Here is a 25,828-nt window from a genome sequence, read left to right as displayed (position 1 = left end):
TGCACTGGTACTCTCTGAATCCAAAGATGTCTTCAGACAAATCCTCCCAGCTACCTTTCTCAGTCGTCATCTTCAGTACTCTACCCTCAGATACCTCGACGCTCTTTTTTGTCTGGTGGACAGTATTTTTTTTCCTTTCCATGGGAAAACACCTGTTGTATCGTCTTGCGTTCTTCTCTACTCTGTAGTTTTTACAGTATAAGCTTTATGAAAATAATATATAATAATGCAGCTCTCTATGTACTGAAGTGATCAATTGACAAAACATATTACATAAAGAAAGGAAGGTATAGAACAGAGTGTATAACCTGCTCCATTTCTGTAAATACATGTATAGATATGGCAATGCATTAAACATTTCTGGAAGAATACATGAGCGGTAGCAGGGATTGCCTCTGGGGAGGGAAAATAGATGTCTGGGGGACAAGACTGGATGGGAAATTTTTCACTGCCTTTTTATATCTCTCAAATTCTATATCATGCAAATAACCTATTCAAAAATAAATAAAAGATAATTATAAAACATTTATAATTTGGCTTCTTCAGTCCTGCCAAGCTCCAGATCATCTGATTCTCATCCACAGACAGAAAGTAGCTCTTTTGGCAAAGCTATCTTTTTTTCCCTTCTCTGCTTCCTGATGTGCCACTCTTTCTTGTAGAACTTTATTGAAGGCTGCATGAAGCAGCAGCCTGCTCCAACATTCTGAATTTTTCCCCTTCATTAGAAGGGAAAACACTTCAGTAGGAAGATGGCCTGAGTCCCAAATATATCAGATGGTGGTTTAGCCACTTTGCTAACTTGCCAGACTAAGATAGAGGGGTCCGCACTACCCTTCACCTGACCTCTTTGGCCAGGCTAAGACTGTATTTTAAGGTCTGTTACTTGTAAGAATTTTTATTATCTGCAGGCCTATCACACTGAATAGATGTTTAATTAATTATGATGCATATAAATGCATGAATGAATAATTTTTATTTACAGGAATAATCCACCTAATTTTAAATGTATTAACTAATAGGGATTTTTAAAGTCTGTTTTTAAAGTCTGTCCCAACTGTTCAGTAATTATAGCTGTCTTTTTTCCCCCTGATTCCAAGATCCAGTCAAGGATCATGCATTGTATTCAGTTGTCATATCCATTTAATCTCCTTTAAACTTAAAAAAAGAAAAATTCCCAGCCTTCCTGTGTCATGTTGTTGACATGTTTTAAAAGTCTGGGCAAATTGTTTGCAAGATGTCCCTTAATTTAGATTTTTCTGATTTTTTTTTTTGATTATTAGATTGAGATTAAACATTCTTGGCAAGAATATTCCACTGGTGATGTTGTGCTTTCTCAAGGTATCATATCAAGTGTAAGAGGAGATTAGTAACACAGTAGAAAAGTACACTATTATGGTTTGATGGAAGATCCAGTTTGAGTTTTTCAATTCTACTTGCTTTAACTTTACACTAAACAGGTAGTTTCTAAGTGGTTTCTACTTAAATAGACCAGGTAGCAGGAAATAGTATTATATCCAGTCCATTTGCTATCATTTTGGAACAACAAAAAGTTGCCTTTTTAAATTTATCAGTTCTTGTGAGTTTGTAACAGTTTGGGGAGCTCTGATAAAAATCTGATTTGCAAAGCGGAGGGCCAGGTGGTAATAATATCCATTCATAGCACTGAAGTGAGAATTACTTGAGATGTTAACAGAAGTAAAATATCACTGAAAGTAATATGCTCTGTGAAGAGTCTCTATTAATATAATCAACCCCACTCAGGTATTTATCTTTAAAAACCACATATATGGCATACACTATTGTTATTGTATCTGACACTGTTGTACTTTATGAATATTAATCTTTATAATAACCCTTCTACTTGGGTACTGTTATTATCCCTATTTACAGATGAGGAAACTAAGGCACAGAGAGGATGAGTAATGTTCCCAAGGTCATATAACAAATAAGTGGTAATGGGGGACTTCCCTGGTGGTCCACTGGTTAAGACTCCACGCTTCCAATGCAGAGGGCGTGGATGCAGTCCCTGGTCGGGGAACTAGATCCCGCATGCATGCCGCAACTAAGAAGCCCACATGGCACAACAAAGGTCCCTCATGCCACAACTAAGACCCAATACAGTCAAAAGTAAATAAACAAAATGGTTAAAATGGTAAATTAAAAAAAAAAATAGGACTTCCCTGGTGGCACAGAGGTTAAGAATCCGCCTGCCAATTCAGGGGACACGGCTTTGATCCCTGGTCCGTGAAGATCCCACATGCTGCAGAGCAGCTAAGCCCATCCTCCACAACTACTGAGCCTGTGCTCTAGAGCCCACGAACCACAACTACTGAGCCCGCTTGCCACAACTACCGAAGCCTACGCGCCTAGAGCCCATGATCTGCAAAAAGAGAAGCCACCACAATGAGAAGCCCACGTACCGCAATGAAGGGTAGCCCCCGTGCACCGCAACTAGAGAAAGCTTGCACACAGCAACAAAGACCCAATGCAGCCAAAAATAAATAAATAAATTTATTTTTTTTAAAAAGTGGTAATATTTCCAACTGTTTTTCTGTGAGACCCCACTTGAAAACAGGCAGCAGCCTATATAGCTCCAGTGTGTACTTAAGGATAATTTACATTCCTTTAAATAAATGTGTGTGTCTATGTTATTTCTGTTACAGAGAGAAGAGGTACTCCTTTATAGGGACTCGTAAAGGCATAGAGCATCTAGAGATTTACTGCCTCCATTACGCTGCTGGGTCTCACAGCACATGTTATGTTTTTATCAGTTTCTCTGCAGAAGGTAGGAGTTGTTTTCTCTGCATGAATTCTTCATATAATTATAGTTTTCTTGTCTGTGAACTTAATATTTATTGAATATGAAAAACATCTGACATCTATAGATTAAAATGCCAATTGGGAGATTGGGATTGACATATATACACTAATATGTATAAAATGGATAACTAATAAGAACCTGCTGTATAAAAAAATAAATAAAATTCTAAAATTCAAAAAATAAATAAAATGCTGGACTTCTCGAAATAGTTGACATACAAACACCTCTAAAGAATATTTCTATTATAAAATTAATACATGTTTATTGTAAAAAAAAGAAAAGACAATATGGAAAAGTAATCTTACCACCTTGAGATAAGTACTTTTTATATGTTGTCATGTCTTTCTGAATTTATTGATATATGTCTATATGATGCATAATAATACATATATAATTATGCATTATGTATTATTATATACATATGTACATATATTATGACTAGAAATAATAGAATATAAATGCTCCTTGGCTAGAATGCTTCTTTTTTAATTTTTTTAAATTTAATTTAATTTTATATTAGAGTGTAGTTGATTTACAAGGTTGTGTTCATTTCAGGTGTACAGCAAAGTGATTCAGTTATACATATACCTATATCCATTCTTTTTCAGATTCTTTTCCCATATAGGTTATCACAGAATATTGAGTAGACTTCCTTGTGCTATACAGTAGATCCTTGTTGATTGTCTGCTTTATTTATAGTACTGTATATATATCAATCCCAGTCTCCCAATTAATTCCTCCCTACCACTTTCCCCCTTGGTAACCGTAAGTTTGTTTTCTACATCTGTAACTCTGTTTCTATTTTGTAAATAAGTTCATTTGTATCATTTTTTTAGATTCCATATATAAGCGATATTATACGATACTTGTCCTTCTCTGTCTGACTTACTTCACTCAGTATGACAATCTCTGGGTCCATCCATGTTGCTGCAAATGGCATTATTTTGTTCTTTTGGCTGAATTATATTCCATTGTATATATGCACCACATCTTCTTTATTCATTCCTCTGTCGATGGACATTTAGGCTGCTTCCATGTCTTGGCTATTGTAAATAGAGCGGCAGTGAACATTGGGGTGCATGTATCTTTTCAAATTATGGTTTTGTCCAGATATATGCCCAGGAGTGGGATTGCTGGATCGCATGGTACTTCTATTTTTAGTTTTTTAAGGAACCTCCATACTGTTCTCCATAGTGGCTGTAGCAATTTACATTCCCACCAACAGTGCAGGAGGGTTCCCTTTTCTCCACACCCTCTCCAGCATTTATTGTTTGTAGACTTTTTGATGATGGCCATTCTGACTGGTGTGAGGTGATAACTCATTGTAGTTTTGATTTGCTTTTCTCTAATAATTAGTGATGTTGAGCATCTTTTCATGTGTTTGTTGGCCATCTGTATGCCTTCTTTGGAGAAATGTCTGTTTAGGTCTTCTGCTCATTTTTTGATTGGGTTGTCTGTTTTGTTGTTATTGAGCTGCATGAACTGTTTATATATATTGGAGATGAATCCCTCCCTGGTCACTTCATTTGCAAATCTTTTCTCCCATTTTGTGGGTTGTCTTTTCATTTTGTTTATGGTTTCCTTTGCTGTGCAAAAGCTTTTAAGTTTCATTAGGTCCCATTTGTTTATTTTTGTTTTTGTTTTCATTACTCTAGGAGGCGGGCCAAAAAAGATCTTCCTGCAATTTATGTCAGAGAATGTTCTGCCTATGTTTTCCTCTAAGAGTTTTATACTTTGCCACCTTACATTTAGGTCTTTAATCCATTTTGAGTTTATTTTGTGTATGATGTTAGGGAGTGTTCTAATTTTATTCTTTTACATGTAACTGTCCAGTTTTCCCCACACTACTTATTGAAGGGACCATCTTTTCTCCATTGTATATTCTTGCCTCCTTTGTCATAGATTAGTTGACAATAGCTGTGTGGGTTTATCTCTGGACTTTCTATCCTGTTTTATTGATCTATATTTCTGTTTTTGTGCCATTACCATATGGTTTTGATTACTGTAGCTTTGTAGAATAGTCTGAAGTCAGGGAGCCTGATTCCTCCAGCTCTGTTTTTCTTTCTCAGGATGCTTTGGCTCTTCAGGGTCTTTTGTGTTGTAAAATTGTAAAAAAAATTTTTCTAGTTCTGTGAAAAATGCCATTGTTAATTTGATAGATTCCATTGAATCTGTAGATTGCCTTGGATAGTATAGTCATTTTGATAATATTGATTCTTCCAATCCAAGAACATGGTATATCTCTCCATTTCTTTGTGTCATCTTTGATTTCTTTCATCAGTATCTTATAGTTTTCAGAGTACAGGTCTTTTGCCTCCTTAAGTAGGTTTATTCCTAGGTATTTTATTCTTTTTGATGCGATGGTAAATGGGATTGTTTCCTTAATTTCTCTTTCTGAACTTCCGTTGTTAGTGTGTAGGAATGTAAGAGATTTCTGTGTATTAATTATGTATCCTGCAACTTTACCAAACTCATTGATGAGCTCTAGTAGTTTTCTGGTAGCATCTTTAGGATTTTCTATGTATAGTATCATGTCATCTGCAAACAGTTTCAGTTTTACTTCTTCTTTTCCAATTTGGATTTCTTTCTTTTTCTTCTCTGATTGCTGTGGCTAGGACTTACAAAACTATGTTGAACCAGAGTGGCTAGAGTGGACATCTTTGTCTTGTTCTTGATCTTTGAGAAAATGCTTTCAGTTTTTCACCATTGAGAATAATGTTTGCTGTGGGTGTGTTGTATATGGCCTTCATTATGTTGAGGTATGTTACCTCCATGTCCACTGTCTGGAGAGTTTTTATCATAAATAGGTGTTGAGTTTTGTGAAAAGCTTTTTCTGCATCTATTGAGATGATCATATGGTTTTTTTCTTCAGTTTGTTAATGTGGTGTATAAATTGATTGGTTTGTGTATGTTGAAGAATCCTTGTGTCCCTGGGATATATTCCACGTGATCATGGTGTGTGATCTTTTTAATGTGTTGTTGGATTCGGTTTGCTAGTCTTTTGTTGAGGATTTTTGTGTCTACGTTCATCAGTAATATTGGCCTGTAATTTTCTTTGTTTATGATATCTTTGTCTGGTTTTGGTATCAGGATGATGGTGGCCTCATAGAATGAGTTTGAGAGTGTTTGTTCCTCTGCAATTTTTTGGAAGAGTTTGAGAAGGATTGGTGTTAACGCTTCTCTAAATATTTGATAGAATTCACCTGTGAAGCCATCTAGTCCTGGACTTTTTGTGTGTTTGAAGTTTTTAATCACAGTTTCAATCTCATTACTTGTAATTGGTCTGTTCATATTGTCTATTTCTTCCTGGTTCAGGCTTGGAAAGTTGTACCTTTCTCAGAGTTTGTCCAGTTCTTCTAAGTTGTCCATGTTATTGGCATATAGTTGCTTATAGTAGTCTCTTTTGATGCTTTGTATTTGTGGTGTCAGTTGTAACTTCTCCTTTTTCATTTCTAATTTTATTGATTTGAGTCCTGTCCCTTTTTTTGCTGATGAGTCTGGCATAAGATTTATCAATTTTGTTTATCTTCTCAAAGAAACAGCTTTTAGTTTTATTGATCTTTGCCATTGTTTTCTTCATCTGTATTTCATTTATTTCTGGTCTGATCTTTATGATTTCTTTCATTCTACTAACTTTGGGTTTTGTTTGTTCTTCTTTCTCTAGTTGCTTTAGTTGTGTTTTTAGGTTGTTTATTTGAGATCTTTCTTGTTTCCTGAGGTAAGATTGCATTGTTATAAACCTCCCTTTCAGAACTGCTTTTGCTGCGTCCCATAGGTTTTGGATCATTGTGTCTTCATTGTTGTTTGCCTCTAGGTATTTTTTTATTTCTTCTTTAATTTCTTCAGTTATCCATTGGTTGTTTAGTAACATTGTTTAGCCTCCATGTGTTTGTGTTTTTTACAGTTTTTTTCCTATAATTGATTTCTAATCTCATTGAGTTGTGGTCAGAAAAGATGCTTGATATGATTTCAATTTTCTTAAATTTACCAAAGCTTGATTTGTGGACCAGGATGTGAACTCTCCTGGAGAATGTTCCATGCGCACTTGAGAAGAAAGTGTATTCTGCTGCTTTTGGATGGAATGTCCTATCAATATCAATTAAGTCTCTCTCGTCTAATGTGTCATTTAAGGCTTGTGTTTCCTTATTGGTCTTCTGTGTGGATGATTTGTCCATTGGGGTAATTGGGGTGTTAAAATCCCCCACTATTATTGTGTTACTGTCAGTTTCTCGTTTTATGGCTGTTAGCATTTGCCTTATATATTGAGGTGCTCCTATGTTGGGTGCATATATATTTACAATTGTTATGTCTTCTTCTTGAATTGGTCCCTTCATCATTATGTAGTGTCCTTCCTTGTGTCTTATAACAGTCTTTATTTTAAAGTTTATTTTTAGTTTATCTGATTAAACTTTATTTAAAGTTTATCTGATTAAAAAGCTGCTACTCCAGCTTTCTTTTGGTTTCTATTTGTATGGAATACCTTTTTCTATCCCCTCATTTTCAGTCTGTATGTGTCCCTAGAGCTGAAGTGGGTCTCTTTTAGACAGCATATACATGGGTCTTGTTTTCGTATCCATTCAGCCAGTCTTTTTCTTTTGGTTGGAGCATTTAATCCATTTACATTTAAGGTAATTATTGATATGTATGTTCCTATTGACGTTTTCTTAATTGTTTTGGATTTGTTTTTGTAGGTCTTTCTTCTTCCCTTTCTCTTTTGTTCTCTTCTCTTGTGATTTGATAACTATCTTTGGTGTTGTGTTTGGGTTGCTTTTTGTATTGTAATTTTTTGTTGCTTTTTGTATTGTAATTTTTTGTATTTTTTGTATTGTAAGCTTTTTGTATTGTAATTTTTTGGTTTGCTGTTCCCATGAGGTTTTGATATAGCAGTCTATATGTATACAAGGTTGTTTTATGTTGCTGGTCTCTTTCCCACCTAGGGAAGTTCCTTTAACATTTGTTGTAAAGCTGGTTGTTTTTTTTTTATGTACTTACTTTTTGCCATATAAAGTTAGCATTTCTATGAGGTTAAATCTATCATCTTCCTCATGGGTTCTGGTTTTGGTGTCTGCTGGTACATTGGCTTTTTTTTTTTTTTTTTTTGAACTATGTATATTACGGACGGTTTTAAACACAGAGTATTTGGCAGAATAGTATAATGAACCTCCATGTACCTCAGTCTGGCTTCAGTAATTAAGAACTCACAGCTAATCTTGTTTCACTTATATCGTCTATATTATTTTGAAGCAAATTCAGATATTAAATCATTAAGTACTTCAGTATGCACACTGACTTTAAAGGTATTTTTAACTAACCTGTATTTTACATCTGCCATAGTTTGTCTTGCTGGAATCACTGACTTTCACTACAAGATACTTATAATGTTAAACCAAACGTCAGCATTAGTTAAGATTATTGTTACATAATTTAGGATTTTAAAATAGCCTCTATGAGAATTTAATTATACTAAATACTTATGTTACTCCTGTCTCATTGATTAAATACACATATCTGTATGATATCCGTATAACTTTTTTGTTACTAAAGTTATATCTTTTTTTTTAACCAAATCCTGTTCTTTTAATCATTTTTTTTTTTTTAGATGTTGAGGGTAGCAGTTTATTAATTATTTATTTTTGCTGTGTTGGGTCTTCATTTCTATGCGAGGGCTTTCTCTAGTTGTGGCAAGCGGGGGCCACTCTTCATCACGGTGCGAGGGCCTCTCACTATCGCGGCCTCTCTTGTTGTGGAGCACAAGCTCCAGACGCGCAGGCTCAGTAGTTGTGGCTCACGGGCCTAGCTGCTGTGCAGCATGTGGGATCCTTCCAGACCAGGGCTTGAACCTGTGTCCCCTGCATTAGCAGGCAGATTCTCAACCACTGCGCCACCAGGGAAGCCCCTAAAGTTATATCTTAATAAAAAGCTTCAGCTTCCTTTTTTACTAAAGTTATGCCTTATTAGAATCTATAACTCTTCTTATACCATGATATGAATTTTATTTTCCTGTCCTCAGAAGGCACTATCCTAAATTGTGAATTATGTTACTATATTAAAAAGACTTTCCAAGCCTTTTGAGTAAAACTTTGTATACGCCTCTCCAGAAACATAACAGGGTTTGTTTTGGGTTTTTTTTAATCCGTGGATTAGATAGAATTTCATTTGTTATATGTGGTTAATATCTGATTAGTTTTTGAGCTATCAGTTCAGAAGAAAGCAATACCATCTTAAGGCCTTCTTTGGGGTTTGATACTGAATGTAAAAGTTCATCATGAGAAGTTAAGAACGGATCTCATGATTACTAATGCCAGAAAGAGTACAGAATATCATTAGACATGATCCTTATTCAAAGAAGAAGGATAAAAAAACCAGAGTTAGTCTCAACTGGAAATAAGATTGTCAATACATATCAAATGCAGAGAAGGAAAATAAATCTGTACCTTCGTCACAGCTAAGTAATATCATGTAAGTTTTTATAGTTAAGAGACTCCTTTAGGTTAATATTGCCAGATTATTTCATTTTATAAATGAGAAAACAGAAGAGCAGAGAGCTTAGCTGAAGCTTATCCAAAGTCACAAGAATGTTTCTTTATCCAGTTTTCTCAGAAGATATTTAAGAAGTATTATAAATAAAAGGTTCTAAAAAGTTATCATTATTAGCAATAATAGCAGTTATTCAGTGCTTACTATGTAGCAGTCAATCTACTAAATACTTTGAATTATTTATTTCATTTAATCCTTACAGTGTGCTTTGAGGTAAAATCTTTTATTATCCCCTTTTACAGAGGTAAGGAATCTGACTCTAACCCAGGCAGCCCGAGACACATAGCCCTCACTCTTAATTGCTGTTATTCAGAGAAGAGACTCCTAAATGTTATAATCAGTAAGAAATTGTATTTCTCTATCAACTAAAGTAGACAGAGTTACTGGAAGAACAGAGAGAGGATTCCAGCAGTCAATCCTAGAGATAAAGCAGGAATGGAAAGTTTTGGCAAGATAGATGGCAAGAAATTACATCCTAAGGAAAAATAATGTGAAAGGTCTAATTAAAGAAATTTGTGGCATGATTTGACTCTAGATTGTTCCCTTATTTTCAGGGAATGCTGCATCCCTCAATTCATTTTTGCATTTATAAATTTTATTTTGGTTTTCAAATAAAGGATGGCTTATCTTTTTCATAAATTAATGAAGAAAGCAACACTCAAAACATGTTGACTGTTGCTCTAGGTTTTAATATTTGCTGCAGTTCGTGTCTAAAGGTGCACATGAATTAAGCAAAAATATGAAATCATGAAAGAAGAAAGAATTTTTTTAATGAATTTGCAAGTTTAGTTCTAAGTAGCAATCACAGTTTTAGCTTGAGGCTTTTCTGGGTGATTGTGAATAGTGATTAGGTGAGATTACAGACCCCAGACAAAGCCCGAGGACATTAATCCTCCTAGACAGTCATTTATCCTCAAAATAAATTGTCCTTAGTTTGTGGAGTATTGTTTGAAATACCAGAAGGAATCGAGACTTGAGTCTGTCATTTTATCCCAAGGGTCATCTCAGGAGTCTGAAGCTTAAATGTTAAGATAAATGTTTACCAAAATGAAAACCGTTGGCAGGCTTTTCATTTACTGTTGCTTTATTTTATTTTTACTGCTTTGGGGGTATGTATTTTTATTTACCCTCAGATGGAATTATGTATTAAAAAATTGTAACCCCAAGAAAGTAATATCACTATTGAAAATTGTGTTCAACTGTGTAGAGCATCTATTCAGGGGAAATGGGTAAGATATTTTTAAGAAGATAATAAATTCCACCTCTCATTTTTATTAGATTTTCATGGAAATTTATGTTTGAGAGAATTCTGATTTACTACTCTTTGCTAAAAACATTCTTCTAGCCCGATCTTATCATGTAAAATTATGAACTGGTTAGTGTAGCTATTTTGAAAGCCCTGAAGTTTTGAATTCGTGGATAATTATGTATTTTCAATTACCAAAATCTCCATTTCCTTCGATCCTTATAGCTCTTTGCTCTAACTTTTCTCTAAAAACTTCGTGACTTAAGTTCTTAAAATGACTCCACCCTCTTTTAAAACATATTTACATAATAGATAGTAAGAGGGAGAAAATTAACAAACTAAAACATTTACTTAACTCACCCAATGTATGGAATAATAATGATGATAATACTAATAAAAAGGGTAGTGTTCTCATAATCATCTAATAACATGAAGAAGGGTAACGAGGCTTTATATAGGGTTTACTATATGCTGGTCACTATTCTAATTCACATTCTAACTCAAAACTCCATTATTATCCCCAATTTTAAATGAGGAAACTGAATCAATAAGAGATTAAATAGTAAGTAGTAAATTTGGGATCAGAAACCTGAACCAGGGCTTGAGGGAGCCACAGTAGAAAATTCTCAGTTCTACATGGCCTCACGTCAATACATATAAGGCTTTGTACTGGGAACATAGTGGTAAATGAGGTAGGCACAGTTTCTGATTTCATTAAACAGAAAATTACACAATTTATTTCATTTCCACATTATAAGGTAATGCAAGAACATATGTAGGGACCTCATATAGTCTAGGAAAATCAGGCAAAGGATCTCCGAAGAAGGGGCTTTTTGGCTGAGATCTGAGGGATGAGTAGGATCCACAAGGTCAGGTGGAAATGGGGAGTAGGATAGGCAGGGGCCACACTGTGACTTTTATAGGCCCTAGACACTTTTGCCTTCATGGGCCCCTTCCTCCATAAGAATATTAAAAATTGTATTTTGTGATTATACTGGTGTGAAGACAAATATGTTAGTATTATATACTAAAACATTTTCTTTCAACGAAAAGTGGGTTTTTTTCCTTATTTTAATAGAAAGTAAAACATTTTCATGGACTCCTAAAAGTATTTTGGGCCTTAGGCACTTGTGCCCGCTGTACCTAATGGATAGGTCAGCCTGGAGGTGAATATTGGGCCAAACATTTCAGATGGAAGGAACAGCATAGGGACTTGCTTGCTCAGGAAACTGAAAGGGGGCCGGTGTGGTCAGAGCAGAGAGTGCAGGTGAGGGAGGCATGAAGTGAGGCTGGTGAGGCAGGCAGGGCCCTGTAGGCAGTGTTATTTATCCTAAGAGCTTGCAAAGGGTGTGTGTGTGTGTGTGTGTGTGTGTGTGTGTGTGTAGGTGGGTGTGCTTAAGTCAAATTAATATATGCACATGGTTAAAATCAATAGTTCTTTGGTTCCCCTTTTCCCACTGACGCCTCACTTCTCTTTCCACGTTTCCTTCTGATATTTATCTTCATTTATCCAGGTAAAAGTAATTTGCTTCCACCTCAAATTTTTTAATTTATCACTTTTAGGCATCATATAGTAACGCGCGCACACATACACACACACACAAATAAAGGAGGCATTATAAATTCACTCACTTAACCCTACCCCACCTCTACCTTTTCTCTATCATTCTTCATTTGGTTTTATCTCTGTTTTGGGTTTCTCTGTTGTAACTGTGGATACAGCAGTATACCTTTATAATACCTTTATTTCTTATCCCATTAACTGTAGGTGCTGCTTTGGGATTGTCCCCTCTAGCAGATGAGGATAAATGTGTCCACATTCTCCATGGTTCTGTTCTCAGTTCTTTCATTTTTGTATTTCCAAAATTGATGCCATTTACATCTATTCTATAACCATAATTAAGCATTTATATATTATTGTGTGAAAAGTGCCTTTGCATTTTCTGTTCCCACCACCTGGAACATCCATTCACCCACAGGACCACATTGACTGTTCCTGCCCTTCCTTAAGTTCTTGACCCAAGTGACAGCTGCTCAGTAGGGCTGTCCCTGACCATCTTATCGGAAATAGCAACTCCCCTACCTAGGCTTCTTGTTTTACTGTCTGTTGTATTTTTCGCTGTCGCACTTATTGTTAATACAAATCGTATATTGTATTTCACTTAATTTTTAAAATTATTGTCACTCTCCCTGTCCTCGACTACAGCTTCAAGGAGACAAGGATTATCTACTTTAATTTCTTTGATTTTTTTGGTTTACTATTTTTCCCCTCACTTTTATAATCTCAGTGGCTAAAATAGTGCCAGATACAGAATCATTTGAATTAATGATTAACTATAGTCCCAAGTAGTTTTCTTTGGTTATATTCCCTTACTTAGGCCATTTTTCAGTTTTCTTAAAATTTCTAATTGCCTATTTTTGTTTTTCTTGCATTGTTTTTCTTTGTCATATTCCCAATTCTTTCCAACTCTTCATTATGTGAAACATTCTGGGCATCTCTTTTCGTTTTTGTTCTTTTCCCTGGGAGCTGCTCTTCTAGATCCTTACATCCTTTGGCTGCACAACTGTCATCCTAAGGCTTCCCTTTCCTCCTCAACCCACAATTTTTCTCTTTATCGTTGTACATCCTCCTTTAATGAAGCATATCCCTTAGCAACTTTCTAAGAAAGAACATATGGATGATAAACTTTTTGAACTTTCACATGTTTGAATGTTCTTTATTTTATTCTCACTAGAAGTGTATCCAGGTTCTAACATCAGAAGGTGCAAGCGTGGGGGCAGGGCCTGACTGGGGGAAAGGGGAGAAGTGGGGTTTGTGCATCAGTATTGGAGAGGGAGAAAAAGCATTAAAAGGTGCCACGTTCGACTACTTGCTCTACATGAGACACAGTCTAAAAACTGACATTTTGTGCCACTTCTACAACTGACTGTTTTTATAATAGTCTTAACAATCATTGTGTTAAAAATTGTAGAAAGAGTACCGCCTTTGAAGAATGTGCTGAGGATAAGCAGTTGCTGCCTATCTAACTGCCTGCCGTCTGAATTGTAGGTTGTCTGGGATTCTAGGGTACAAATCATGTTCCCACTGAACTTGGATGGTGATGCTCCACAATCTTTTAAAATTTATTTACACCAACCTGAGTTGGTCCTTTGTAGCTCACCTGTTCTTTCCTTCTGGTAACTTTTGGGGTCCATTCTTGTTTTTCTTGGTGTTTTCAGTTCCCAGTGATGTGCATTTTATAGGCTTTTTTCTGTTCATGTTGTATTCAGTGAGCACTTTCATCTGAGGAGTTTAATCCCTAGAAAATCATCTTGTACTATTTCTTTAGTAATGTCCTTCCTTTTTTTTCTTCTTGTTCTTTTCTTCTGTAACTGTTGTTATTCTGTGAAGGACCACAAGAGCTGAACATCTAATGTCTCTTCTTTATAATAATATTTTCTATTTCTTTTTAAATCTATTTCCAGGCAATGCTCTCAATTCCTAAAACCAAACCAAAAAAAGAGATTCATAGGAGGGTTGAAATATAAAATTATGTTTTCATTTTCCAAGAGTCTTTCATATTCTCTGGGAGTTTTGTTTGTTTAAAGATGAAGAGGGTAGTGATTAAGAGCACAGATTTTGGAGCCAGACTGAGCTTGAATCCCTATCTCCCACGTAGTAACTCTGTGACCTTGAGCAATTTTAAATTATCTGTCTCTGTCCTAATCTGAAATGGGGATAATAATAGTGTACTTATCTCAGAGTTCTAAGGATTAAATGAGTTTGTAAACATAAAACGTTAAGAATAAAATCTGGAATGTAGTAAGCCTTATATGTATTTGCTATTATCGTTACTATTATAATCATCACTAATATTATTTTGTGTATGATGTCTGCTCACTGTCCCTGAGGATGCTAGCTAGAGTTCTTTTTAAAATTCATCTTTTTTCCCTAAGTTACCCATTGCCTCCAATTCAGCTTCATTTTTCTGTTTGCTTTTTTTTTTTTTCCTCTTTTTTATGCAGGAAGCTTTCTTTAAATATCTGGTAATTCTTGGATACAGGTTCATATATAAGTGAGGAAATAAACAGCTGATTGGGAGCTTTGCATACAAAGGCAGCTTTTCCTGATTTCAGGTGTTTAGGGTGGCTAGGACAGGACCCATTCATTACAATCGAGGGTCCCTAAATGCCAGAGATAAAAGCTATTCATAGGATTGATTTTCCCCAAGAGGAGCCCTTTGATTATTTCTTTAGGAATGCCTTGCTTCAGTGGATGTGGGTGCCAGCTGTTCCTTATACAAACCTTAAATTAATCCCCCCGTTTTCAGCCCAACCTCTCACTGCTGCTCTCATTGCTGCCCTCTCACTGGGCATCCGCGAGCCTTTGAACCTCTCTGTAGTTCTGCAGATTGATGGGTCCGATCTTAGCTTTTGCCACTCCATGTCTACTGTAGGCTGAGGTTTCCTGTGCGCCACCGCAGCATTTTCCTCTCTATATTTTCCTGTTCACATTAATTTTTTGAAATCTCTTATCTATTGATGGTCTATCCCCCATACATCGTGGTGTCACTTATTTTTTATTACTTTACTATCATTTTAGTAGGTCTTAAAAGAAGTAAAGACATGTATGGTCTACCTTCCATCTTTAACTAGAAGTCATTGAATGTTCGTAAGTAGAAAAATGACCAGATCAAATGTCATTTGAAGTATAGCAGCATAAACTAACAGACTTAAGTTTTCCTGGATATAATTATGTGATGCTTATAGCACCTAGCACATGATAAATAAAACTAGTTATTAAAATAATGGCATAAATATATGTTCTTAGACATAAATAGATCAATATTTAATGAAATAAATATTAAGCAAAGTATATTTATTATCATATAACATAAAATATTAATATGTTATATAATATATTATTCCCCAGGCTAAAACAGAAGTAAATTTCTTCAGAAATCATCTAATCTCTACCTACTCTAGCAGTGCTTTCCATCTGTTGCTGAATACCAACCTATCTCTTTTATCATTGAATATAAACGTGATTTTGCATAGAATAGCAGTAAATTAGTCTTAAACCAGCCTTTGACTTCTAGAAGCTTATAATCCCTTATTTGCAGTAAGATGACAGCTATGAGGATCAAAATACTATCTCATAGGGTGGCAATGATGATTAAATGAGATAAAATATATAATTTCATTTTCCCCTTCTTCATACTGTGGACCCATTTTTAAACCACCCCTAGAATATTTCCATAACTAGAGTAAATTCGCTAATCCAAATCCCCTAACCTGTATCTATATGAAAATTTTGGTACTTTAAAGAGGATTGTTGCCAGCTCATGGAATGTTAAATCTAAAAAGTGTTTTTCCTGCTCTCTTGTTGTCTTAAGCAGCTCCGTTGGGTACTTGATTAAAAGATACTTGTAAGCTTTAGCGCTGTTAGAGAAATATACATTGATTATAGCCAAGTCTTTATACTATGAATCATTTCTTTATCAAAGTTCTATCTTTATAAATTCTCTAGTCACTTAAATGCAGTTTTTTAGTATTTCCCATCTAATTTGTTGTGCTGTCATGTGTGATTTCTCTTTAATGTTATTGAATAGATTAAGAAAAATGCACTTAGACAAGTTGCTTTCATTTGAATCTCCCTTAAAAAGAAATATACATACATAAAAATTATAAGTGGTAGCAGAGTTTTATTACAGATTATTAGGGTCTCTCATTTACTTCCTGTCTTTCTCATAACCTGGGGAAGGGGAAAGGAGAAATTTTAAATCCAAAACCTAACAAATTCAGTAGATTTCAAGGAAATAATAAAAATTACAGTAAAGAAGATTCCAGACTCCAGATATCTACAACTATGTGATTGTGGCTTAAAGGAATTAGGAAACCACTATGCATTTTTCATAATTAAAATATACTGTCCGCCCCTTGAGTTTCCTTATATAAATAAAAAGATTGTAATTTCAGATATCATTATTGTCATACCTATTTGCCTTTATTGTAACTGGAAATTTTCAGTATCTTCTTCTTGTCTCTTTCTGACTGTTCAGTGCTCACACACACATACAGTGTGTGCACGTACACACACACACACACATCTGAGGGAGTAGTAAAAACAAAAGGCATTTTATTAAGTAAATAACGCTCCTCAACGGTTTTATTCATTTTAAATAATAGATCAGAAGTTCATTTTTAGGGCACTAGCTTCTATTTTTACATAGGAATTATTTTTAAAACCATACTATGCTATTTTCTTTCATAATTTGAATGTTGTTATGATTTCTTGGTAGCACTACAGAAATCTTCCTGCTTGTTTCTTTTTTCTATTCACAGTATTCAAAGTGAGTCATGTGACCTAGATATTGAAAATTGAGGTAGAGTGTGCTGCATTGCCGATATTTACTGTGAAACCTCAGAAACTGCTTCCACAGGCTAGAATTACAGGGTGCACACCATTTAATATTGCTGCACAATCATTTTTAAATCTGGCATTAAAATATTGTTTTAAAATATTCAATTAATAGAACATAATGCTTTTATATTCCAGTTTAAAATGCACAAATAATGATTGTTCATTTTCAAGTTTTAGATCATGCTAGATAAGACTCATTATGGATTTTTCCCCATTATTTACCTTGTGTTTAGAATTACAGTAATCTACTTATTTTGAAATCTAACCCCAATAAGGTGCAATTAGTCTGTTGCTATTTCCTAATTTGGGGTGAACTCTGTTAAATTATTAAAAATAAAATAGTATCTAGAGTCTGCAGTATAAAATTGTGATCATCAAGAGAAGTTATTTTATCATCTGTCAGATTGGTGTAGAGCATCTCTTACAAGAAGTCAGCTTTCACATTCAGGAAGCCATATTCTCCCAGTATGGAAAGCTCTTTCACCATTTAATACTTTTGTGTAAAAAATAAAACCCAGAAAGGAAAGCACTGAATGAATTAAAGCATCTGAACAGGTGACTGACTTTCAAGTCATGTATGTACTGAAAGAATCTGATTTGTTTTCTCTTTACTCACTGCAAAAATATTATAAAATAGAAGAAATAACAGATTACATAACAACTTTCAGCTAAGAAAATTAAAGCACAAATGTGCTAAGGATCAGCTCTGTAGTTTTGTTTGTCCACTTTTTTTTTTTTTTACGGTACGCGGGCCTCTCACTATTGTGGCCTCTCCCGTTGCGGAGCACAGGCTCCGGACACGCAGGTTCAGTAGCCATGGCTCACGGGCTCAGCCGCTCCGCAGCATGTGGGATCTTCCCGGACCGGGGCACGAACCCATGTCCCCTGCATCGGCAGGCGGACTCTCAACCACTGCACCACCAGGGAAGCCCTGTTTGTCCTCTTGATGACAGAGAGATTAGCTTACCAAACTAATTCATAGGTTTCTTTATATAGCCAGGGAAAACTACAGAGTACCAGGGCAGATGACCAGAATCCGTATTGAGAAGTCTAAGACCATAAGCTGGAAACTCAATGCCTAGAATCCAATCTGAAGTACAAGGAGAGGCAGAAATAAGTAAGGAATACAACCAGGTTTGGCCAAAGCTGGGTAGAATGAGATGCAGTAAGCAAATAAACAATAAGCAAATACAAGAGAGTGGCCCGGAACCAGGACTCTAACAGAAAGTGTGGGTGCAACATATTAATACCTTTTGGGGGAGTGGGAATGGGAGGCATATCAGGACTAGAAACTTATTATAATTGAACAGTACACCGAGCTCTGATTTGTCTCTAGCTCCTGGATGAATTTGCTCGTCCTTTTTCCCAAATCAGTATTTCCCAAACTGGTGTTTCATGAAACGGTCTTCTAAAAGCTGTATCATGAAGGCTGGGAGAAAATATCACTTGTCAAGTAAATCTGGAAAGTGAAAATACACACACACACACACACACACACACACACACACACACACACATATATTCTTCATATTTTTCTTTCTTGAAAATGCATAATGCCCTTATCATATAAAAGTTTCTTAGTAGTCCTGGAAAAAAGAAATCTGTAAACCCAACCATTCCCAAACATGTTTGACCTGGAACACTATTTTGCATCATGTCAAGTTCCATCTTTTAGAGCTGTGTTCTCCAGGACATCAGTTTGGGAAACTAACTGTCTTGTTTTATAAGTATTTCAATAAGCTGTTGCAAAGCCATTTTAAAAAGGTAGGATATATGCTGAATAAATGAATGAATTTGTCCAATATTTACTAATATAGTTGTTTCAACTTCGCACAAGATCCAGTCTTTGATACAAGAAGGGCTCACATTATTATCTGTATAGTCAGAGAAATAGGAAATCACTATAGCAACTTATTTTTAAAGGTCACTTACTGTGTTGAGTTATATAAGCTAGGCTCTACAACACAGAACCACTGATCCCATATTTGGGGCAGCAATCACTATTCATTAATAAGAGCATCAAAGCATGTTTCACAACAATTATATTGTGCTCTTAGTAATTCTTGGTAAAGAGGACTCCAACTAAAAGGGTCCTGAAGTGGTCTTGTGTTAACAAGACACACAGAACTGCCAGTAGCCAGGAGATTTGTACTTTCTGTTCTGGATCTGCCATCAGCTGTCTATGAGACATTATAAAAGATATTTCTCTTCTGAAAAATGAAGAGATTACCACTTCCCAGCTAGATATTAAGAATGAACTTCTAAAAAATTCTAAGTTCTATGCTCATTCTGTACCCAATATTAATGTGAATTTCCAAAAGATGGATGTAGTATTAAAAGTTTCTGTTACCCTATATTTTAAGTGATCTTCCAAACGTAGTTTGGGAAATACAGGACTAAATATATTCCAAAATTCCTTGTAATTCTGAAATGTTATATTCAATTATTCTAAATTATATATTTACATTTTTCTCCTTACAAGAAAGAGGATGGTATAAGTTCTTTATAAGCAAAGAACTTTACCATGTGCTTGTGAGGGACCAGAGCTATTTGAATAATGTCCTAGGTTACAGCATTATCTTATAACAGCTCAACATTTAATTAGATCTTTTTAATTTTTAATTAATTAAAAATAATATATGCATGATTTTAGAGTGTTAAAGATTTTTAAAGTTGTTATATAGTATTGGTCTTTACGATTTCTAGGTAAAATACTCTAAAATCATGAACATATTATTTTTTACTTTAAATAATTGCATGTTACAACTCTAAGGAAATAATAGCTAAAGAAGAAATAGTTTTTCCAAAATAGAAACCGTGTTGGGTTTTGTCACTTAATTTAGTAGTTCATCAGTGTCATGTGTCATCGCATATTCTTCTAAAACATTTTTGAATATGACATAGTAACTTTCTGCTATTAAAAAAAAAAAAATAGGGCTTCCCTGGTGGCGCAGTGGTTGAGAGTCCGCCTGCTGATGCAGGGGACACGGGTTCGTGCCCCGTTCCGGGAAGATCCCATATGCCGTGGAGCGGCTAGGCCTGTGAGCCATGGCCGCTGAGCCTGCGCGTCCGCAGCCTGTGCTCCGCAACGGGAGAAGCCACAACAGTGAGAGGCCCGCGTACCGCAAAAAAAAAAATAAATAAAGGAAAAATATTTTATTTCTTTGGCAGTAGAGTGGAACGTAGAATGGTTGGGATTTTCTTAAGGAAAATTTAGTTGCAAAAAATATTTGGGACAGGAGACCATTTGAAAAGATTCTCACTGGCCAAATTTGAGACAGTTTGAGCATCAAAATAAATAATGATGATAATGAATTATAATACACTGAATAAAATAAGAATCCAACCATTAAATGAATAAATAAATAAATGAGAGAGAAGAGAAAGCTCTTTCTTAAATTAGAATGACAACTAATACAAGAGATGAGATCATGGAGTTAGAAAACCATCAATGGGATGCTAAAATTAGTGGGTAAAATTTTGCATAAAATACTTCCAAAATATTTCCCCACGAATAACTTTTTAACTATAAAGGAAACAATAATTTGACAGTGGAGAAACCGGTGGACATCACATTAACAAACTGATGAAATTTAACACCATCAATATTGTATTAAACTGACATTTCATGTACCTCCTGATATGATGCACTTGAAAAGCACACAGCATTACCTCTGTAGTATTCCCGCCAAAATGCATAACGCAAAGCTAATCATGAGGAAACATCAGACAGACTCAGAATGAGGGACATTTAACAAAATACCTGGCCTGCATTCTTCAAAAATGTCAAAATCAAGAAAGACAAAGAGAGGCCAAGTAAAAGTTCCATTTTAAAGGAAACTAAAGAATCTTTAACAACTAAAGGTAATGTGTGATAATGGAACCTGGCCCAGGGGATTTTTTAAAAAGTATAAAATGCTAAAAGGGCATTATTTAATAGTTATCAAAAATTTAATATGAACTGTGAGTTACATATATTAAATTTCTTGATTTCAAAAATTATATTGTGGTTATATAAGAGAATGCCCATGTTCTAAGGAAATGCTTACTGAAGTTTTCAGAGGTAAATTGGCACATTGCTCCAATTTACTCTCAAAATAAGAAATTAGATAAGATACTTAGATGACAAAACAAATGGGGCAAAATGTAAACAATTGAGGAATCTGGATGATGTTTCTGGAGAGTTCCTCATCCTATTCTTGCAACATTTCTCTAAGTTTGAATTTATACCAAAATAAAAAGTTTTAATGCTTCTTTGAACTCGAGTATGCCACTGAGAGTTAAAGCCAGTTTCATTATCATGGGTCAAATTGTTCCAAGTATTTAAGAAAAAAGTCCAAACCTTAGAAATGTATTCCTTGCTCTTTGTCCAAATTGATAAAATTATAAACCTAAATTAATATGGTGATTAATCCCCCTCCCTCAAGAAAAGGTAATTGATAGTGTATTTGTGAGCCATGTTAAATTCTTTTTTTTTTAAGATTTATTTATTATTTATTTATTTTATTTACTTTTGGCTGCATCGGGTCTCAGTTGTGGCCCGCGGGATCTTCATTGAGGCACGCAGGATCTTTCCTTGCAGAGCGCGGGCTTCTCTCTAGTTGTGGTGGGCGAGTTTTCTCTTCTCTAGTTGTGGCGTGCGGGTTCCAGAGCTCGTGGGCTCTGTAGTTTGTGGCACACAGGCTCTCTAGTTGAGGCACGCGAGCTCAGTAATTGTGGCATGCGGACTTAGTTGCCCTGCGGCATGTGGGATCCTAGTTCCCTGTCCAGGGATCAAACCCATGTCCCCTGCATTGTAAGGTGGGCTCTTTACCCCTGGACCACCAGGGAAGTCCCTCGTGTTAAATTCTTTATGTTAAATGTACCATATGAATTCAGGGTATTAATATTTTAAGTGAATGCACTTGGAGAATGTACAATGGACAGCTATTTCAAGACACACATAAAACTTAGACTACATCCATTCTTCCCAACCTCCACCCCACCTGCCACACTCTTGTTTATTCCTCATCCTCCACTTTATGTGGCTAATTCAAGTGTAACAAGAGCTTTGTCTGGTAATCTTTTTTGCCTTCTATATTTTGTAATCATTGTCACCGCTCTATAAAGGTGATAGTTTATGTATTAAATTAAGAAAGGTTTTTTAAAAAAGACTTTCTACTAAAAAAGTTACCTAGTTTTTGATATTTTCTTTGTGTCATATATTACTATGTTTTATTTTTTAAGTCGGATAATCATTAAATTATCCTTTTAAATATTTTGTGTGCATTGCCATTTTTTAAAACCTGGCACAATATGTATATTTACGTTATGTATGTTATTTACATGTATTATATGTATATTTACATAAAGGAAGTAAAAATATGTTTTACTTCTTTTATCCTTCTCAAAGTATAAATCTTGCCTTCTTTGGACACATAAGCTATATAGTCTTTATACACTAATATTTGTTTTCTTTTCAGAAGTTACATTTGTGAGTTGGTTGACATTGCAAGTTGGCAAGTCAGAGTAAAATCCAGAGGACTAAATTGTTCTGTGGTTTAATTTTTTTAAGATATTTTCCGTTTAATAGATAATCAGGAGACAAAGACTGTAATAGATTCAGATATCAGCTGGTATAATTTTTGAATCCAAGAGTCTAGACCAAAAATAAATGTGTAAGAGGGGTAAACTAAGAGGGACAAAGTATGTGTGAATATGTGAGTATGTTTGAAGCAGGATTTTTAAATTGTTTTGATGTTTCTGTGTAAGAAAGAATATTATTATTATTATTATTATTAGGCCATACCGCACGGCATGTGGGATCTTAGTTCCCTGACCAGGGATTGAACCCGTGCCCCCTGCAGCAGAAGCTCAGAGTCTTAACCACTGGACCACCAGGGAAGTCCCAAAAAGGCATATTCTTATTCTTAACATTATAAATATTGAGAGAGATGAAGGATTGTTTTCTCACAGAACATTTAATGACTTTCTAAGTAAAGGTAAACATATAAGCATTTCAGCAAATGATTTTTTTTCTGTTGAATCTTACTTTTTTTAATTCCACCAAGAATTTTATAGTCTACATTCAAAATGTATTGAATAAAACATGTCAGTAATATTCTTGCCTTTTTAACAACCATATAATTTCTCTGAGAAAATGGTCCTGTGTCATCATGTAAAATTATTTTATAGAATTAAATCTTGGCGCTCTTATCTACATAAGAAAGGATTCAGCATCAATGTTGACCTACTTTTTTTCTCATTCAGATTTTTTTAGCAAGAGAATAACTGTCTCACACCAAGATTTGAAACCAGAATTTTATCGTAACATATTTAAAAAGAGAAACTCATTCTTCTTGTGTTTCTGTAATCTGAATATCAGGTTATACCATATCAACAGCCAGCAGATGGAGAAAAAAAAAAAATGCTCTGGGAAGCTAGGCTATAAATACTAGGTTAATTCCAGAACTTCAAGATTTTCAAAATTTTGCTAAAGCTTCTCTAAACTCTCTGATCTTTTAGTAAGAAATTCATAGTTTAGAGTGGGAAAGAAAGGCACAGAATCTCAAGTTGAGGTCTGTATACTTCAGGTGGTTTCATCATCCTCTTATACTTTCTGTGAAAGCCATTTTTGGTTCTCTAATCTCACTGGTGTCGGTTCAAAAAAATCATTCAATTGGGAATAGAAAAGTGATTTTTTTTCCCCATGATAGCAGCGTTGTGACTCTCTTATACATCTAGTGATCTTCCTATTAAAAAAAATCAATGTATTAAATTTACCCTTAGTAATTGAATGCCCAGTTGGAAAAGCTGCTTTGGCTTTCATTCATTAAGTATAATTCATGCACATGTGTGCCAGGTTCTGTAATTGGATTAATGTTGCAGACATAGAAGATATAGTTCCCATTCTCAAGTTGCTTAAGACAAGCCGACTGAACCATAACAATGCAATATAATAAATATAAGTAAGCACAATGTGCTATGGAGGTATGTAGTCATAGCTCCTAACCCAAAGTGGATAGTTGTAGAAGTCAGTGATTTTGACCACCAAAGATGGGGTTAGTAAAATATGAGGTGAATTTTGTGATCCAAATCAGCTTTTTTCAATACAAACATTAGTCTTATTAACATTACCAATGTATTGAATGTCTATGATATGTTAAATGTTACAACAAATGCAGTCTTATCATCTATATTAGATATCTTAATAATAATGAGAATTTTTTTTCCCTAAAAAATATTTGTCTTATTTCTTCTGATTGTTGGGCTCTTTATGGTTACTGGTATATGCCAGTTCAGGGCACACAACTCTCACGTACTGTTAGCTTTCAGAGATACCTAAGGAAAACTATGGATTCATTAGTAAAAACTCATCCTTTACTACTATAAACCCAACTCAAACTCATGTCATACTAATGATTGTTGGATCATTCCCTTCATCCTTGTGTGTGAAGGACAGTAAATCATGATTACATTGTGAGCCCTCAGTGATAGGAAAAGCATTGTGATCTAGTGTTTCTGGAAAGTAGTAGTAATGAATTTGGAGAAACAGCCTTGAACAGAGAGGGAGATTTCCAAACACAAGAAAAAGGGATACAGAAATTAAGATGAAAGATAAGAAGGTGGGAAAGGTTAGCAAAGAGAACATGAGTTTAAGTGAAGTAAGGTAAGTGGAAGAAAATGTAGTAGGCTCAAGAAGTTTGAGGACATTAATAGTTAAATATCATGCAAAAAACAATGGAAACTCACTTGTACTTGAAGTTGGGATGTTGGGCAGTCTTTGTTATTTTCTACAATTCTGTCTCTGATTTTTACCAACTCTGCTACCACGGTAACTGTGGAAAACTACTTTAGCCTTTGATCAGTTCTAATTAGCTCTCTATAGTGTAGTGAAGACCTGTATCTTATCTTTAGTTGCGTACTGCAGTAAACACATAGTTTAATCGTATATAGTCATCTAATTTTTAAAAGAATTATGTGTTGATATGGCTACAGAATTAATTTTTAACTTTGGTAGGAACAGACTTCAGTGGTAAATGAAAATTTTGTTCTGTAATATCACAGGAAAGCAAGCAGGCCCAATTTTTAAATAAGCTGAACCATTCAACATTTTCAGGAAGCAGAGGGAGAGAATATCTTTGAGAAAGTTTTGTTTACTTATGTTTTATTTCCACTCATGATTTTAGTAGATCTCAGTCAATTGGGGGAATAATACCTCTTGTTTGGTGATACCATTTCATTACAGTGAGAAGTACACAGTGAATAACTGGATAATGACCTAACACAGTAATGATTCTTGTTGATTTATATCTCATATGGGGAAAAATAAAATCATGTTCATCTGTATTTGCTGTTGAAAGGAGAGGTTTTACAAGTACCATTTTTGCTTTCACTTATGCATTACATCAATTATCTTTTCAATAATTGATAAATCATAAGACTTTTTGGACCAAAGTATGTTGGAATCTTTAGGATTTTGAAAATTTCAAACTGATGGTATTCATATGACATAAATGTTGATGATGGCTTAAATTTTAAAATGGACAAGCTTCTGTCTACCTGCAAGTCACCTTTTTAGGAGATTCTGAAACCAGTTACATTTACTGAAAAATCCCCAATTAAAATATGAAGCAAGTAAAATACTCTCAATAGTCATTAGGTGACTATAATCCTTTTCTTTGTATTTACCAATTAGAATTATTCTTAATACTGTAATTGGCTTTCCACACCCTCCTTTTTCAGCACAGTCCTTTTAAGTGTTGAATATAGCCTTACCTGATGACATTACTGGTATATTGAGATACTTCATTGGGTTGGAGTGACTTACTAGATGCCAATT

At 34.9% G+C, this 25,828-nt stretch overlaps 1 protein-coding gene across 4 annotated transcripts in view; it reads left to right on the top strand.

Moving 5' to 3' along the window:
• Positions 1-25,828, top strand: part of MBD5 (methyl-CpG binding domain protein 5) — a 154,892-nt gene that overhangs the window by 7,778 nt on the left and 121,286 nt on the right. For all 4 annotated transcript variants that reach the window (XM_032637477.1, XM_032637481.1, XM_032637475.1 and 1 more), the window contains exon 2: positions 2,664-2,785. The gene's annotated coding sequence lies outside the window, so the exon portion shown is untranslated. The remainder of the gene's footprint in view (positions 1-2,663; positions 2,786-25,828) is intronic.

Source organism: Phocoena sinus, chromosome 7, assembly GCF_008692025.1.
Source record: "Phocoena sinus isolate mPhoSin1 chromosome 7, mPhoSin1.pri, whole genome shotgun sequence".
NCBI lineage: Eukaryota > Metazoa > Chordata > Mammalia > Artiodactyla > Phocoenidae > Phocoena > Phocoena sinus.
Note: the sequence above shows the minus strand (reverse complement) of the source record. Positions and strands in the feature narration are given on the sequence as shown.